The sequence below is a fragment of the Carassius auratus genome, unplaced genomic scaffold (assembly GCF_003368295.1).
Source record: "Carassius auratus strain Wakin unplaced genomic scaffold, ASM336829v1 scaf_tig00036995, whole genome shotgun sequence".
Classification (NCBI taxonomy): Eukaryota; Metazoa; Chordata; class Actinopteri; order Cypriniformes; family Cyprinidae; genus Carassius; species Carassius auratus.
Genome location: NW_020526347.1, coordinates 29,810 through 46,142, shown reverse-complemented (window position 1 = coordinate 46,142; position 16,333 = coordinate 29,810). Strand labels below are relative to the sequence as shown.

The 16,333-nt window shown below is 39.6% G+C and overlaps 1 pseudogene; it reads left to right on the top strand.

The window, feature by feature from the left end:
- Window positions 1–1,015: 1,015 nt before the first annotated feature.
- The window catches only part of LOC113082832 (protocadherin Fat 4-like), a 42,633-nt pseudogene continuing 27,315 nt past the window's right edge, over window positions 1,016–16,333 (top strand).

Below are 16,333 nucleotides of genomic sequence, written 5' to 3'. Positions count from 1 at the left end.
ATTCTTTGAATGCTATAAAACCGTCTCCCTGCTCTTTCTTCTTCCCAATATTTCTGCCATCTATTCTTCACGTTGCCTGATTAAACAAGTAATTTAACTCTTACCATAATTTATCTGCATATCTATGTTCTACTTTCCTTTGCATATTGGTCTGCTGAATAGTTTCGTTTTTTCCCAAAGCAGCCTAATTTCTTATATTATAATTAATAATAATCTTATATTATATAATAATCTTATATTATAATTTCAGAATCTTATAATTGATAAATTGATTTATTTTAAATCAATTAAAGGTTCGCATTCAGATCAATGGTGTCTCGAAGTCTTCCGCAGGCGCTTGTGTGCTCGTTTGTTCCTGATGTAGGTCAGTGGAGCATCAATGCTGCATTAATGCGCTCAAATTAAAGAGGAAACAAACATCAAGGCATCTGACCCAATTAAAAATCAGCACAAACAGAATAACGATACGGGGCTGAACACTCTGAGATTAGTGAAGGAGGCTGAGAGACTGCAGATAATCAGATTAACCGACCCGGCAAGGTTTATTTGGCGTATTAATGATAAAGGAAATAAAGCCATTTTGACCGCTGGACTTCATCAGATTGCTTGACCGCTAGATGGCGCTACGCACTTGTGAATCTGCAGACAAGCGTTCTTTGATAAACTGTTGCATCTGAAATTTGTTAATAGACTAATAAAACTCAATATTTCCCAAGAACATGAGAAACTTCAGACACGCCACTTTCAAATTAATAATTAGAGAAGTAGTAGAATTAGAAACATAATCAACATGAATTTGAATTAAGTTAATTTTTTCTGACCACACTGACATTTTGTTCTGTTTGAAGTATCAGGTATATATATAAAAAAGAATTCATAAAATAATTTGGTTCTGGAGCAAATGTATCTCGATTTAAAAATGCTTAAATATTTGGACTTCAAGTAAAAAATAAACAGCAAGAAAAAAGTTCTCAATGATGTTATCAAATAGCCTAATTATTGTGACGAACTACATGCAGCATTCACAGATATGCTACAAAGAGTATATAAATGTATTCAAACACTTATGAGGAGTGGAAAAAGCAGGCAGGAATGTAAATGAGCGGCTGGTGTTATTGTGGGCACATAACGGTACACTCAATACCTGGAGCGCAGCTCTGTTATAATATTCAGTCCACGCGATGATTGACATCCGCCTCATCCAATCAGCAGCCGAGTCGATGACTTTACAATAGAACTGTGTGCCAGAGAGGGGCGGGGCCATGCAAGGACAGCCAATGACAGGACAGGAGGGCGGGAGTTTTCTCAACTCGGGCTTTTGTTCTCTGTCAGGGCAGTAAAGTGAAGTTTGGTCACCGTTATTCCGTGGGACATCCCGTATCAGAATCACAGGGAGAACATTAGAGCTACTTTATTTCCTGGAGGTAAAACTCTCATTGCAGGATTTAATCGTAGCGAACTTTCCTTTTCTTCACAATGGAAACTCCATCATCATCATCATCATCATCATGAGAAGAACGCGAAGTTTTGCTGGATGCTTTCTGACAGGATTTTACAGCGAGTGAACCCTTTCTCCTCCCTAAAACGGATTTTTAAGGATATCCCCGTGGATCTACAGCTCTCTATGAACTCTTTAGCGGAACTTCACCTCAAGTTTCTTTGAAGCGGCAAGCGCGCTTTGGATACATTTCCTTTGATCACCGCCTTTGCTTTTGTTTTTGTTTTATTTTTTTGGATACAATGTTGCAAATCTGAGGTGAATGTATCAGGCTCGGAGAAACCCTGACTGGATCAGTGATCATGGCGCTTTTAGGTAGACCTTTGGACACTTTGCATCTTATTTTATTCGTTTTATGGACTTTATCGCGCTACTCTTTATCCAGTCAAGTTCGGCAGGAGTTTGAGGTTCTGGAGGAGCAGCCGCTGGGCACATATGTGGGCACCATCGACACCAAACCCTCTTTCACTTACAGATTCAGCGAACACCACAAACTTTTTTCCATCAACGCCACGACGGGCGTCATCTACACATCCTCCGTGATCGACAGAGAAGTTCTGCCTAGTAACATCATCAATGTGGTGGTTCTGTCCAGTCAGCCCACTTACCCCACAGAGGTGCGCATCGTGGTTTTGGATATTAACGACAACGCGCCGGTGTTTCCTGACGCGTCGATCGTCGTGTCGTTCAAAGAAGACGCGAGCAGCGGGCGTCAGGTGATTCTGGACACCGCGACAGACGCGGACATCGGGAGTAACGGAGTGGATCACACCACCTACCGAATCGTCAGCGGGAACGAGCAGCGGAAGTTTCGCTTGGATATCACCGTCAATCCGAGCGGAGAGGGCGCTTTTCTGCACTTGGTCTCTACAGGAGGGCTGGACAGAGAATTAACCCCCTTCTATCAACTCCTCATCCAAGTTGAAGACAAAGGAGAGCCTAAAAAATTCGGGTATCTGCAGGTAAACGTCACCATTCAGGATATAAATGACAACCCGCCTGCTTTTGACCAGGATCATTACCAGACCAGTGTGTTTGAGGACGCTGCCACTGGCTCCAGTGTTCTCCAAATAACAGCCACAGATCTGGACGAGGGTGCAAATGCTGATATAACATATTTTTTAGATGAAGGAACTCCTTTTCAGATTGACCCTAAGGCTGGGACTGTGATTATAAAGGAGGGGTTGGATTATGAGACCAGGAAAGAGTATTCTCTCACTATCCATGCAGTAGACAACGGCGTCCCCTCTCTCTCAGGCAGGTCAGAAGCAACTATAAAACTGCTTGATGTGAATGACAATGACCCTGTAGTTAAATTTCGATACTTCCCTACCACGTCCAAATTCGCTTCAGTAGATGAGAACGCACAGGTGGGCACCGTAGTGGCATTATTAACAGTTTCCGATTCAGATTCGTCCACAGCTAATGGTAATATTTCCGTTTCTATACTTGGTGGAAATGAACAGAGACATTTTGATGTCCACAGTTCGCCCGTCCCCAATCTGAGCTTAATCAAAGTAGCCAGTGTGCTCGACCGAGAGCGAATCTCCTCCTACAACCTCACCGTTTCAGTGTCAGATAACGGCAGGCCTGTCGCTCGCTCCTCTTTTGCAAGCCTGGTTATATTTGTGAATGATATTAATGACCATCCGCCCATATTTCAGGAAGCTGTGTATAGAGTAGACATCAGCGAGGACATTCCTAAAGGCAGCTACATTAAAGGGGTCTCAGCCACAGATGGAGACTCCGGGCAGAACGCCAATCTCCGCTACTCACTGGTGTCTGGAAACAGTTTGGGCTGGTTTGCCATCAGTGAGAACAGCGGTTTGGTTACCAGCGCAGCGGAGCTCGATAGGGAACTAGCTTCTCAAATAGTGCTGAATATCAGTGCCAAAGACCAAGGCCTGCAGCCGAAAATCTCCTACACCAAATTAATAGTGAATATCACAGACATTAACGACCAGGTCCCCACTTTCACTCAAAGCACATATCACATTTCATCAATCGAGCATTCACCGGCCGGATCCGAGCTTGTGGTGCTGTCCGCCACAGATTCGGATCTTGGTGCCAATGGCACGGTCCGATTCTCATTTGATCCTGAAACCCCCTTAAATGTTCAGAATAAGTTCAGGTTAGATGCAATATCAGGCCGGTTGAGTACAGCCACAGAGTTAGACAGAGAAGAAGAGGGCTCCTATCTGCTGCACATCAAAGCCACAGATGCAGGCATGCCCCCCCTTTACTCCATCTGCAAAGTCAATATCACACTGATGGATGTTAATGATAACAGCCCATTGTTTTACCCCATGCAGTATTTTGCCAATATCAAAGAAAACGAGCCTTCGGGCTCATTTGTGACTACTGTAACAGCTTCCGACCCTGACCTTGGCCGCAATGGCACTGTAAAATATGCCATCACTGCTGGTGACTCTTACAAGTTTCACATCAATAGCAACTCTGGTAAAATCACGACTCTAGTGCCACTCGACAGAGAAGAGAAAACCTCTTATCAGCTGCAGGTCACTGCGACGGACGGAGGCGGATTGCGCTCGAACACGCAAGCTATAGTCACAGTCACTGTTGTAGACACACAAGATAACCCGCCCGTGTTCAGTCAGAAAGAGTACAGCTTTGTTATGTTTGAGAACGTGGCTGTTGACACCATTATTGGCACCGTGTTGGCCACCACAGTGGATCTGAACACAAATATCACTTATTTGATCGCATCAGGAGACCAGCGCGGTCTGTTTGCTATCAAAGGCAGCACAGGGCAGATCACAGCTTCGGGTCTGATAGACAGAGAAGAGCAGGCGTTTTACCAGCTCAGGGTGATTGCAAGGGGTGGGGAGGTTACAGGGGAAGCATTAGTTAATATCACAGTGAAGGATTTGAACGATAATGCACCTCATTTCATTCACAATGTTGAGCATGTCAGCGCTGTGGAGAACTGGGCCACCGGTCACCAAATATTCCAGGCTAAAGCTTCGGATCCTGATGAGGGGACCAATGGTATGGTCATGTACAGCCTCAAACAGAACCCCAAAGCTTTGTTTCACATTCACGAAAGACATGGGTTGATCACCCTCACTGGCCCCTTAGAGGTCACCACCAGCTCCTACCAGGTGGAGGTCATGGCCTCTGACCTTGGCATTCCTCAGCGCACCTCCAGCCTCATTCTCACCATCAGCGTGTATGACGTCAATGACAATGCGCCGGTTTTCGACCAGCTCTCTTACGAAGTCACCATTCTAGAATCTGAGCCGGTTAATAGTCGTTTTTTTAAGGTGGAGGCCAGCGATAAAGACTCTGGACTTAATGGGGAAATAGTGTATGATATTGTTAGCGGTAACACAAATGACGTTTTTGGGATTTTCCCTGATGGGCAGTTATATATTAAGGCAGATTTGGACAGGGAAGTACAAGATCGGTACAGTTTACTGGTGGTGGCCAAAGACAGAGCTGTCGAGCCGTTGAGCGCCAGCGTTAATGTGACGATTCTTCTCGACGATGTCAACGACAACCGTCCGCTCTTCAACAGCACTAATTATGTGTTCCACTTCGAGGAAGAGCAGGAGCGAGGCTCTTTCGTCGGGCTGGTTTTCGCTGAGGATAAAGACTTCGGGCCGAACAGCGAGGTCCGTTACTCATTTGAAACGCCGCAGCCAAATTTCGAGCTGAACACCATCTCGGGCGCATTGACCAGCACGCTACAACTCGACCGCGAATCTCTAATGAGACAGAGAGGTGCAGCGGTGTTCAGTTTCACAGTCATATCCTCTGATCAGGGCCTTCCCAAGCCTCTCAAAGACCAGGCCAAAGTTCAAGTGTACATACAGGACATAAACGACAACCCGCCGAAATTCACCAAAGACATTTACCAGGCCTCTATCTCAGAATCCGCCCAGAACATGACGCAGCTGCTCCGAGTCTCTGCCTCAGACGTAGACGAAAATAAAAATGGCCTTGTTCACTACGACATCGTGGAGGGAAATGAGGAGAAACAGTTTAGCATTGACAGCACTTCTGGTCAAGTTACTCTAGTGGGGAAACTGGACTACGAGACAACACCCTTTTACTCCCTCAAAATTATGGCGGGGGACTCTGGGATTGTGCCTCTGTCATCCACTTGTGTATTGAGCATCAGTGTTCTGGATGATAATGATAACTATCCATCATTTCCCAAATCAACTCTCACAGTGGATGTGCTGGAGAACATGCGGATTGGAGAGCTGGTCGCCTCTGTAACCGCCACAGATGCTGACTCTGGATCCAATGCTGACATCACATACAGCATCTCCGCCACAAACAACCACGGCACGTTTAGCATCAGTCCCAACACTGGCAGCATCTTCCTGGTCAAAAAACTGGATTACGAAACGCAGTCCCTATACAAACTCAACATCACAGCCAAAGACAGCGGGAGGCCGCCCAGGTCTTCCTCCATTCCGGTCATCATTCATGTGAGAGATTTTAATGACAACCCTCCTGTTTTTACACCAGGTGACATTTTTAAGTCCATCCCCGAAAACCTCCCGCTCTCCACCTCCGTCATGACTATAACAGCTCACGACACGGATGCTGACATCAACGGCCAGCTGGAGTACTCCATCGTCATGCAGACTCCTAGAGGAGGTCATTTCCGCATCGACCCCGCGTCTGGAGTGATAATTACGAACAAGGAAATAGACAGAGAGTTCTCCAACCTTTTTGAGCTGACCATCAAAGCGACCGACCAGGCCGTGCCAGTCGAGTTCCGGCGTTTTGCTCTGAAAAATGTTACCATATGGGTGACGGACCAAAATGACAACATACCCGTATTTATCTCCCAGAATGCCCTAGTGGCTGAATCTAACATAGTAATCGGCTCCATTCTGACAACAGTAGTGGCTTTTGATCCTGATGAGGGTGCCAACGGGGAGGTGGAGTATGAACTCGTAAGAGGAGATTCGGACACCTTTATCATGGACCGCTACAGTGGAGATATCAGACTCGCCTCTCAACTCATTCCCTCAAAGCTCATCTACAGTCTGACCGTGTCTGCTACAGATCACGGCACGGACCGCAAGACCTCACGGACGGAGCTGACCATTATCCTCCAGGGTTCGGAAGGCCCGGTCTTCTCCCAACCCAAATACATCACTATTCTAAAGGAGGGCCAACCACCTGGAACCAATGTCATCTCTTTGGATGCCTCCAGTCCACGTGGCACCGGCACAAAGGTGGAGTTTTTTATTGTTTCAGTCCGGAGCGGAGGGAAGGCCGCAGGCCGGCTTTTCACCATCGGACGCCACTCTGGGATGATCCAAACAGCTGCAGAACTGGACAGGGAGCAAGGCTCGGACCTCTACTTGATAGACGTGTACGCCATCGAAGCCGACGCCAGCCAGCCCAGAACACAGCATGCTGAGGTGAGTAATCACTTTTTTTGGGGGGGTGTCAGTGATTTTGATGGCTCTTGCATATTGTGTGAAAGGAAATCTATGGGAACACATTCTGAAACATGTGCTGAAGTCATTTGTGTGAATGTGGTGGAAAAACATAAGCGAGAATATGAGTGAGTGTTGGATAACCGTGTGTGCATTACTAAAGTTCCTGCTTGTTTTCCCCCCTGTTCTTTTCTAGACGATCTGGGTTGTATTAAGTATAAATTGCTTTGCACTTGAGATTGTGGGCTTTGTTTTTTGGCAGGCTAGCTGTATTGTTTCAGCTCGGAGAGAGTGCAGGCCTTAATCTCAGAGTGAAGCGCTCGCTGTGCAGAGAGAGGGGAACCCTGGGTAAAATGTGCTGCTTTGCATTCCTGCTGTGACTGAACTAATCTCTGTTATCAGCAGTGACAAATTCAACAAATCAGACGCCCAGACAGCGTGAATGCAGATATTAATAACACGAAACCATGGGATGGAATTGTTTGTTTCTTTCTTATTGTAATCGTTTTCTGGCCAGGGAAAGGCGGAGTAAAAGGGAAATGAGCGAGGGAGATCCGTGTGTGGGTCTCAGATACCTGTCCCCCGCCGAGTAAGCAGAGGAATTAGCCGGGGTTTGAACGCCTCAGGCGATGTCGGAGCAGGGTGGTCCTTGAGACCCTGCTTTGTGCCACCAGCTTTGCCTGAACAGGCAATAAGTGACCATTAAATTCAGCTGACCCTCTAAGTCTCAGTGAATAGAAATGTTCTTTCAGAGGAGGCTGAGAGGAGTAAGAGGAGGAATCTCTAAAAGTGAAACTTAATCCGCACGTTCAGTTGGTACACTGCGACGCATCTGCATTGCTCCCGCTAAACTCTCCCTCGAGGGATAGAGTTAAACTCTCGGCTGCAGGAACCAGATGAAATTCTACACTGGGCTTGTGGGTTTGTGTGCGCAGGCCTCTGCTCAAATGAAAAACAAATGTGATTCTATATATGTGTGTGTTTTGGAAATTTCAACTGGAACCGAAAATGTTATATTATTACAGGCTTGATGATTTGCGTTTATAAAGTGGATTTTTTTCCTTCTCATTCTCTGCTGCTTGTGATGAAATGTGCTTTGTGTTAGAGTCTTGAAAATAGCTTCCCGAGAGGCGTTGCTCTCCATGCCGAGAGACAGAGAGTGAGCGTAATTGAAGTCAAAATGGTTTGGGTTTGCTTTGGTTTGTTTTGTGAGGGGGTGTCATCGCTTGTGTCAGCTAACTCATCTGAGGTTGTATTAAAGTGTCCATGTGAAGTGAAGATCATGTGCTTACAGCAGTGACAATGAAAGCAGATGTGGGTGACATTAGAGCTGCTTAAACTATGTGTGTGTGTGTGTGTGTGTGTGTCTACTTAACCATATTTGAGGGGGGAAATGAGGTCCTCAATTGTTAGTTTTTTAGAAATGTAAAAACACAGGATGTTTTCTGTTGGGGTTGCTCTGCAGTATATATAAGTGGCTGAATGTAACATTAAAAGTCTATGCATTGTCCCATTTGGAAGTAAATGTTGTGTTTGTGATTGTTTGGCCTCACAGTTTCAATGCAGAATAACTTGTTTTCTTAAATAGTACTCCTCTTGTTTGCCACTAAAACATCCTTAAATTTAGAAATCATGCAACCTTACTTAAGATGATGCTTGAAAGAAGGGAGAAAACAAGAAAACAAGTTTTGGTCTCTTATAAAAATGTTGCTTCTTAAGGATTTGTATTTGATTTGGGGATTTTAAGATGTTTTACAAAGACAAGGAAAACATACTGATTATCCCATTTGGAAATGTAATATGAAATATATCGAAATATATTGCTTCTGACAAACTATGTTAAATCATCTCTCTTTCCATCTCAACCACTGGACATTATCTGAAGCACTTTGTAGTATGATGTATATGAATATGATAATAATTCAGTATTGCTGTTGTTCTAAAGTGACTCCACACAGTGATTTTATGACTCTCTCTCTCTCTCTCTCTCTCTCTCTCTCTCTCTCTTCTGTCTGATTCTGCTGCTGTGATGTGTGTGTGGTTTCTCTCATATGACTGGTTTAGGGCTGATTACTAGTCTCTCTTCTTTCTCTCTTTTCTCTTTGAGCATTGGGAGGCTGAACCGTGTCTCTCTCTAGGCTCAGTATCTGTGTGTACATCACTCCCTGAGCATCACACCTGTGTCTGAGTGAACTTCTGTAGCCAATCAGAATCACTTGAGTCTTGGGTTTGAGGGCATAACTGTAGGTTTGGTTCAAGTTAAACAGACATCACTCACAGTAGGTTAATAAAGTGAGCATATGCACTGTAAAAAGTTGTTTGTTGTTTATCGGAGTAAGTGTTACATGAAAACAGCACTGTGTGCTCCTGTGAATGACTGTAAAGGGTTTGAAAAGTAAAGGGTTAAGTGTAATGGTGTGCTATTTTTTCTCGCGGTGAGGTGTGTGTTTACTCCGAAGCGCAGCTGAAAGCGTTTAGAGAAAGTGAATCATTGAAAATAAATCTTAAATTATTTAAATGATGTGTATTTTTCTTTCCTCAAAGTTCAATTGTTTTATGTATAAATCTAACAACACTTATTAGATTTGTACTTAAAATTTGCCATTGAGGTAAGAAAAATACACATCATTTAAGATTTATTTTCTGTAAACATGTCTTATGCAATTAATATTTCCTTTAAAAACAAACTAATATTTTACAGCAGAACAGGACGAGAACACTGCTTTAGTGTTTGGAGAAAAGCATCTGCTAAAATCATAAATGTAGTTTTGAGAATATGTCAGTGAGTTTGTCACATATTTATGCTTTTATCTGTAATTTAATTTTCCTGTTATTCTGATAGAGTATTGGATTCATTTGTGTGTCGGTTTATATATAAGCTACTAAAACACAGCTAACAATTAATGCCCAAAATATGAGGAGCATAAATGTCCTCCATTAAACAACATACAATGCACAGGAAGTTGAGACAGGAAGAATCACATCGCTGATGCATTCTGGGAAATGAAGTGTATGTGCAGTGCAAAAAAAAAAAAAATTGTGTTTTAGTCTTGTTTTTCGAGTTTAAGTATCAAAAGATGCTTGAATCAACAGGAATTTACTGGAGAAGCAATGAGTAAATGAAAAGAAAATGAAGTGAGTTTATGAATAAATCAAGAACAGATGTCTGTCAATGGAGTCAGAAATAGGAACTTCATTCGAATCAAGATGCATTTTACTGGAGATACAGATTGACATGAGATATTAATCCTGACTTTCTGAAAACTGAATCAACTCAATCAAGTGAGTTTACGCTTAACTCAAGAACAAATATCTGTCAGTGGAGCCAGAAACAGAAATTTAACTCAAGGACAAAACAAGATTATTTTTCTGACCTCAGAAGATATTTGATTTTGTTTTAAGCCAAAGCGGACTCAATTTTGATCAGTTTCTCCGAAAACAAGACTGATTATCTCAAGTAATTTAGCATCTTTAGTAAATGTATCCTGATTTAAGACTGGAAAACAAGACGAGATCCTGCAGAAGAACATGATTTTTCTCAGTGCAGTGATGGTTGACTTCACTGACAGTGAATCTAATATTGTCTGGATCTTTCTCTGTGAGCTGAGAGATGAATGCATGTGTTTGCGCTCATAGATACGGATGTTTGCTGTAATCGTCTGATTGTAAAGAGACGGAGAATGGTGCAGGAGCAGCCGCATGTGTTTGTGTGTTCGGCTGCGTAATTGATAGCAGCTGCGTGTGTTTTTGAGTTTTGTGCTACACTTTTACAAACTCAGCATGATTGTGTCTTTCTCTGTTCGTCTGTCTGAGCGTGAGAGAGTGTGTGTGTGTGTGTGTGTGTGTGTGTGTGATGGCTGACAGTGATTTATGTGTGTGTTTGTGGCACTGATTGTGGGTCAGGCTTCAGGAAGTGGCTTTGTGAGTAAATTCAGTCGATTGAGTTGATCTGAGTTTAGAGACACAAAAGCTTCATTGACACATTGATGCACTTGAGGAAGAGCAAATGCAACATTTCTGATTTTCATTTAAGCTTTTAAGTTCAAGTTTTGAATTTATTTTATTTAATAACAACAACACTATCATAATTATTATTACATATTTTTTTAATCTGAACTAGGTTGAAAGATAAAAAAAGACAGTTTTTATTATAAAAATATAATTGCCATTTAAAAAGGAAGCGCAAACTTTAACTGTCCATAAAAAATATATCATATTGCATATTTAAAGCATAACTGTTTTCAAATATAATGCATATTTGTATAATTAAATATTAAATATTATGTTAAATGAAATAAGAAAATGCTTTTGTACTGTGCAATTAAATAATGAGTAATTAATAATAAATTAGTTAATAAATTATACAGTTTTTATCAAATTTTATTTAAGCTTTTTTTCAATTAATGTATCATCATACATACTTGTATAATTAATTACAAATATTAAATAAAATAATAAATATAGTTTTTTATAATAATTTTGTACTATTCCGTTAAAAATGGATTTAATACTAATAATAAATATTATTATTATGAAAATGATGATGATGATGATGAAGGGTCTCCTGAAAGCAGCAGATCCTGAGCTGCTCTCGTGTAAATGAACACAGCGCTGTGATCTGAAACAGTGTGTATATGTTTATTTTGCTCAATCATAATGAGCCTTATTGTAAAGTCAGTTTTATTTTGAACAATCTCTCATCCTAATATGAACTTGTGTTCGGTCAGTCTCTCCAGATTATGAATTATGAACTGACAGGTGTTTGTGTGCTTCACAGTGAGACGGCCGGGAGTATTTGTGAACCGTGTGTGTGTGTGTGTCGTCTCTGCGTGTCGCCTTTGTGTGTGTGTGACAACTGACAGCCATGCTGCTCAAACCATGACGTGTTTATTATTTCCCATCATGCCTCTCTGCGTGCAGAGCCACAGCCACCAGATGCTAAAGTCTCCTCCTGTGGTCAGACGATGATTTTTGACGTCATTCTCGTGTTTCTATTCACTGACACATGAAGTGTGTCCGTCAGGATTAATCTTTACACATTTGGGTGCACAGATATGTCTAATAAATATGGAGCTTTTTAGTAAGAGAGTGACGCTTTGCAAATGCTTTAAGACCCTCAAAATACACATCATTAATTATTATTTTTTATTATTATTTTTGAACCAGGAATGTATGGAGTCATATTAGGTGTTGAGAATACTTTTTATAAAATTATCTACTGAGTTCTATTACTGTCAGAAACTTTTGTAAAATATATTTGGCTTTTTTTCTCATTTCACTCACACATTAGGGACTGAATTTTGTTGATGAATATAAATATGTATATAAACCGATGAATCATTGCAGGATGAAAAATGATCACTTTAATAAATATATATGTTGTTTTGTTAGAAATATGTAGGTTTCATAAATTTGGACTGTTTTTGAGCAGTCATGAGTTCGGGATTTAATTAAATTCCATTCATTCCAATGGGGTTCATACTGGTAACCTTCAGATACGTTCTCATAATCTATCAAAACTTCTTCTTCTTCTTCTTCTTCTTCTTCTTCTTCAAAAAAAAAAAAAAAAAAAAAAAAATATATATATATATATATATATATATTATTATTTTTATTTTATTTATTTTTTTGCATCACACATTTTTTTTTTTTTGAGTTTCATGTGTACTTTTACATTAATATGTACACTTTTGCATTAATAACAGTAATCAAACTTAGATTTTTTTTATATTCACTCACTCAATTTGCTGATTAGATACAATATGGTTTTATTTGAAAATATGACGTTATGACTGTATAAATTAATGATTTGGGTTAAACATGCACAGATTTTGAATGCATTATCAGGTTCAAGCTCTTAAATCAGTCTGATTTGAGTCGTAATCTGAGACGTTTCCACTAGGGCCTGATCTCAGACCTGCTTCAGGTGTTTGAGGTGTGTGTCGGCTGTCGTCTGACCCCTGCATTACGTGTCTGTGTGACTGTATTAGCCACGAATGTTATTTCAGCCTTTACACAGTCGCCAGGATTGTGTGTCTCCAAATCCTTCAAACAGCCTCGAAAAATGAGAGCTGGAGCTGGAGAAAGCTGCTTGCAGACGCTAATGTCTTCCATATGACTCCTGGATGTTGAATTTGCTCGCTCAGATAACTCTGTTTGGAGGGTTACTTCAGCACAAATGGAAACCCAGTCATTGTTTCTCACCCTCGTGTCGTATGAGTTTCGTCCCTGTTTAGCTGAATCTCTGAGGTGCTCTCGTCAATCATAGATGTATTGTTAAAGACTCAACAGTAGTTTTTATGACTCTGCTCCCATCTAAATCCCATCTTGCACTTTTATGTTGTTATTCACTGAAAATCTTGCCGTCTGTTCATGAAATGATTAAATACGGCTTGTGGAGATGCGACACAACAGTTTTGATGTTATGATGCATTAAGATTTTTTACTCCAGCGTATAAAGAATGATCAGTGACTGAGCAAGTTTTCACACAAGACTATTTTTTGTTTTGTATTGCGGTAATGAGAATCTAGCTTAATTTAAATGATTTTTTTTTAATAATACACTGTAAAATATGATGAAGTTTTAAATAAAACAAAGATGACTGGAATATGTTTTACAAGAAAATTATAAAAATGCCACAGTTAATTCAGTGTGTAACTTTTGTAATTGTTTGTGAAATTCACTAGAAATTTCAGAAATTCTTTTTACGATGCAGTAAATGAATATTTTGTAGAGTCTCAGCAGGCTTTACTCTGTTTAAAAATAGCTGTTTTAATAAACAAAATATAATTTAAATCCTTTTTTCTTTTCATTTTCCCTTACATTCTGTTAAACATCTCGTATGGATGTTATAACCCAGGGTTATAGTTAACTAAAACTAAAACCATTAAAGAAAAAAGAAAAAAATTTTTTTTGCATAAAATCAAATAAACTTTGACCAAAATAAAATTATAACTTAATATTTTCTGCAGCTTGCCAAGGCAATGCTTCTCATTTGCATTCAACAAAATAATAATAATAATATTAACTAAAACTGAAATGTAAATAGAAATAGAATAATAAATAGAAAATATAAAAAGATACATTTATGCATTTTAGAAATATAAAAGCTAACTCTAGAATATTAATTTCAATATTTTAAAATATAATAAAAAAAATGTATAAAATATGAAAAGTAAAAAAAAACAATAATAGTTTGTAATTGCACTTAAGTAAGACTGTTAAGAAATGTTTTTGGTCAAATCATCTGTCTCTGGGTTTATGGAGCAGTCGCCTTTAATCATATCTCATCATAAACAACAACATAATGTTAAAAGCTGAAGACATCATTCATATTTCATAATGATTCATAAAATATGTTGACACGTTTCATCTGTTTTTCCTCTCATTTGGGTAATTATGAGGAGCTTCATTAGAGCTGCTCTTTATTTATGATGTTGTTTGTTGTTAGTTATGTGCATAAATCAGAAACTCATTAATTACACAAAGCTGACGGAGAGCGGAGAAACCCCAGGATGTCCCACAAACGGTTTGATCTTTATACTAGCAAGATCCTCTCAAGCCCTTTCCTCGCTCTCTCTCGTAGCGTGAAGGATTATTGTGTGAGTGTTATCCTGTTTCACAGATCCTCGGATGTTCATTCATTCTGTCCTCAGCGTTTTCACCTGCCACATTCAGAAAACAATCAGTTTCTGGCTGGAAATCAGTCTGTACTTTAAATATCAATCATATTTTCCAAATGTTCTCGACTTTCTTTGATATTTAGGACAGATTAATGTATATAGTGACCATTTGTGCGAAGAATAATCAATCATTTTTTAATTTTTCAAAATCGATGCGTGTAAGAACCAATGAGATTTCCTTCACTCCTTTGTTGCATGTGCTTTTTTTCTTTTTTTATAAAATATATGACATATCATAGTATGACATAAACAATTACAATAAAACCTCTACGTTGCAAAAAACAAAAAAACAAAAACAAAGTTCAGTATTTTTGTCTTGTTTTCCAGTAAAATATCTAAACATCTTTAAATCCAGGTACATTTACTGAAGAAGTAAAATGACTTATTATTAGGGATGTAAAGATACGCGTATTCGTATTGAACCGTTCGGTATGAGGCTTTCGGTTCGGTACGCAGTACGCATTATGTACCGAACGGTTCGTTGGAAAATGGCCAATGCGTTTAACAGACCAGAAATAGAAAATCCTCCAATAACCAACAGGTCTGGTGTATGGGTGCATTTTACCAATCGATCGGGGCATTCAAACAAGCACAGAAATCAAAATGGACTAGAACTGTACTGTGTCGGAATTTCCTGAGCAGTACGATACAATTAACAGGCCTGCACGTTATTAGATAGAAGAACTGTTATAAATAGAACGTATGCACGGGCGGTTTTGAAAACTCCACCTACTTTGCTCTTGGCATAGTGCAGCGCAACTCGCGCTGTATCTGAAGGGCAACACTGAGCCCAGGGTCCCGCACCGCGCGTACCGCGTCCTGTGTGAAAGACCCTTTAGCCATTTTGCAACGAGCCTTCGGTGCGTACTGAGTGAGCGAGCTAGTGGAAACGCAGGTTTTAAGAACATGCGTAATTGAGCCCCGTTATAATATTCCTTCACGAGCCCATTTCAGCCAGACCATAATTCCTGCTTTGTTCCAAAAAACATAAGCCCTATAGAGAACCAATTGAGTAAAAACACACCCAATATAAAGAGTTATAGAGTTCCATATAAAAAGTTACATCTTTGTATTTGTTCATAACTACTTCAACAATATAACATTTTCATTTTTTTTTATAAGGAGCTAAAATAAGACAAGCATTTTAAAAAAAAAAGTTTAGAATTTTTTGTTTATTATTATTATTATTATTTTTTTGTTGTTGTTGTTGCATGTTACGTGAACCACAAAGTTATTTTGTATAAGATTTTAAAAAATAGCAACTAACATTTCAATCTATTTATCAATTGTATACAGTGTCACTTTAGGATCATTGCTATGCTATAAAATACTATGTTAATATTTTGAGTCTTCTTGTTAATTGTACTTCAAGTTTTAGTAATTGTGTTGTGTTTCAGTAACTTATATATTTATTTTATTAATTTTTATTTCAGTTTTAGTTTTTTTTTTTAATATATCCAGTTATACGAAATGAAAATGAGAAACTAGCAGAAGTAAAATCGTTTTGTTTTTTTTGTCAGATATCTTTTTATTTCAAGTATTGAAAATCTAAATTTCAGTTTTAGTTAACTAGTATAACTCTGAGAGTATATAAATAGTGATGTATAAATAATGATGGGGTTTATTATTCAGGAAGGCTAGCTGTGTTTAATTGGAACAAATCCAATTAATTGAATGACTGCTCATCTTTCCGAGGATTGTAGCATCTAAAACTTCCCACTGGCTC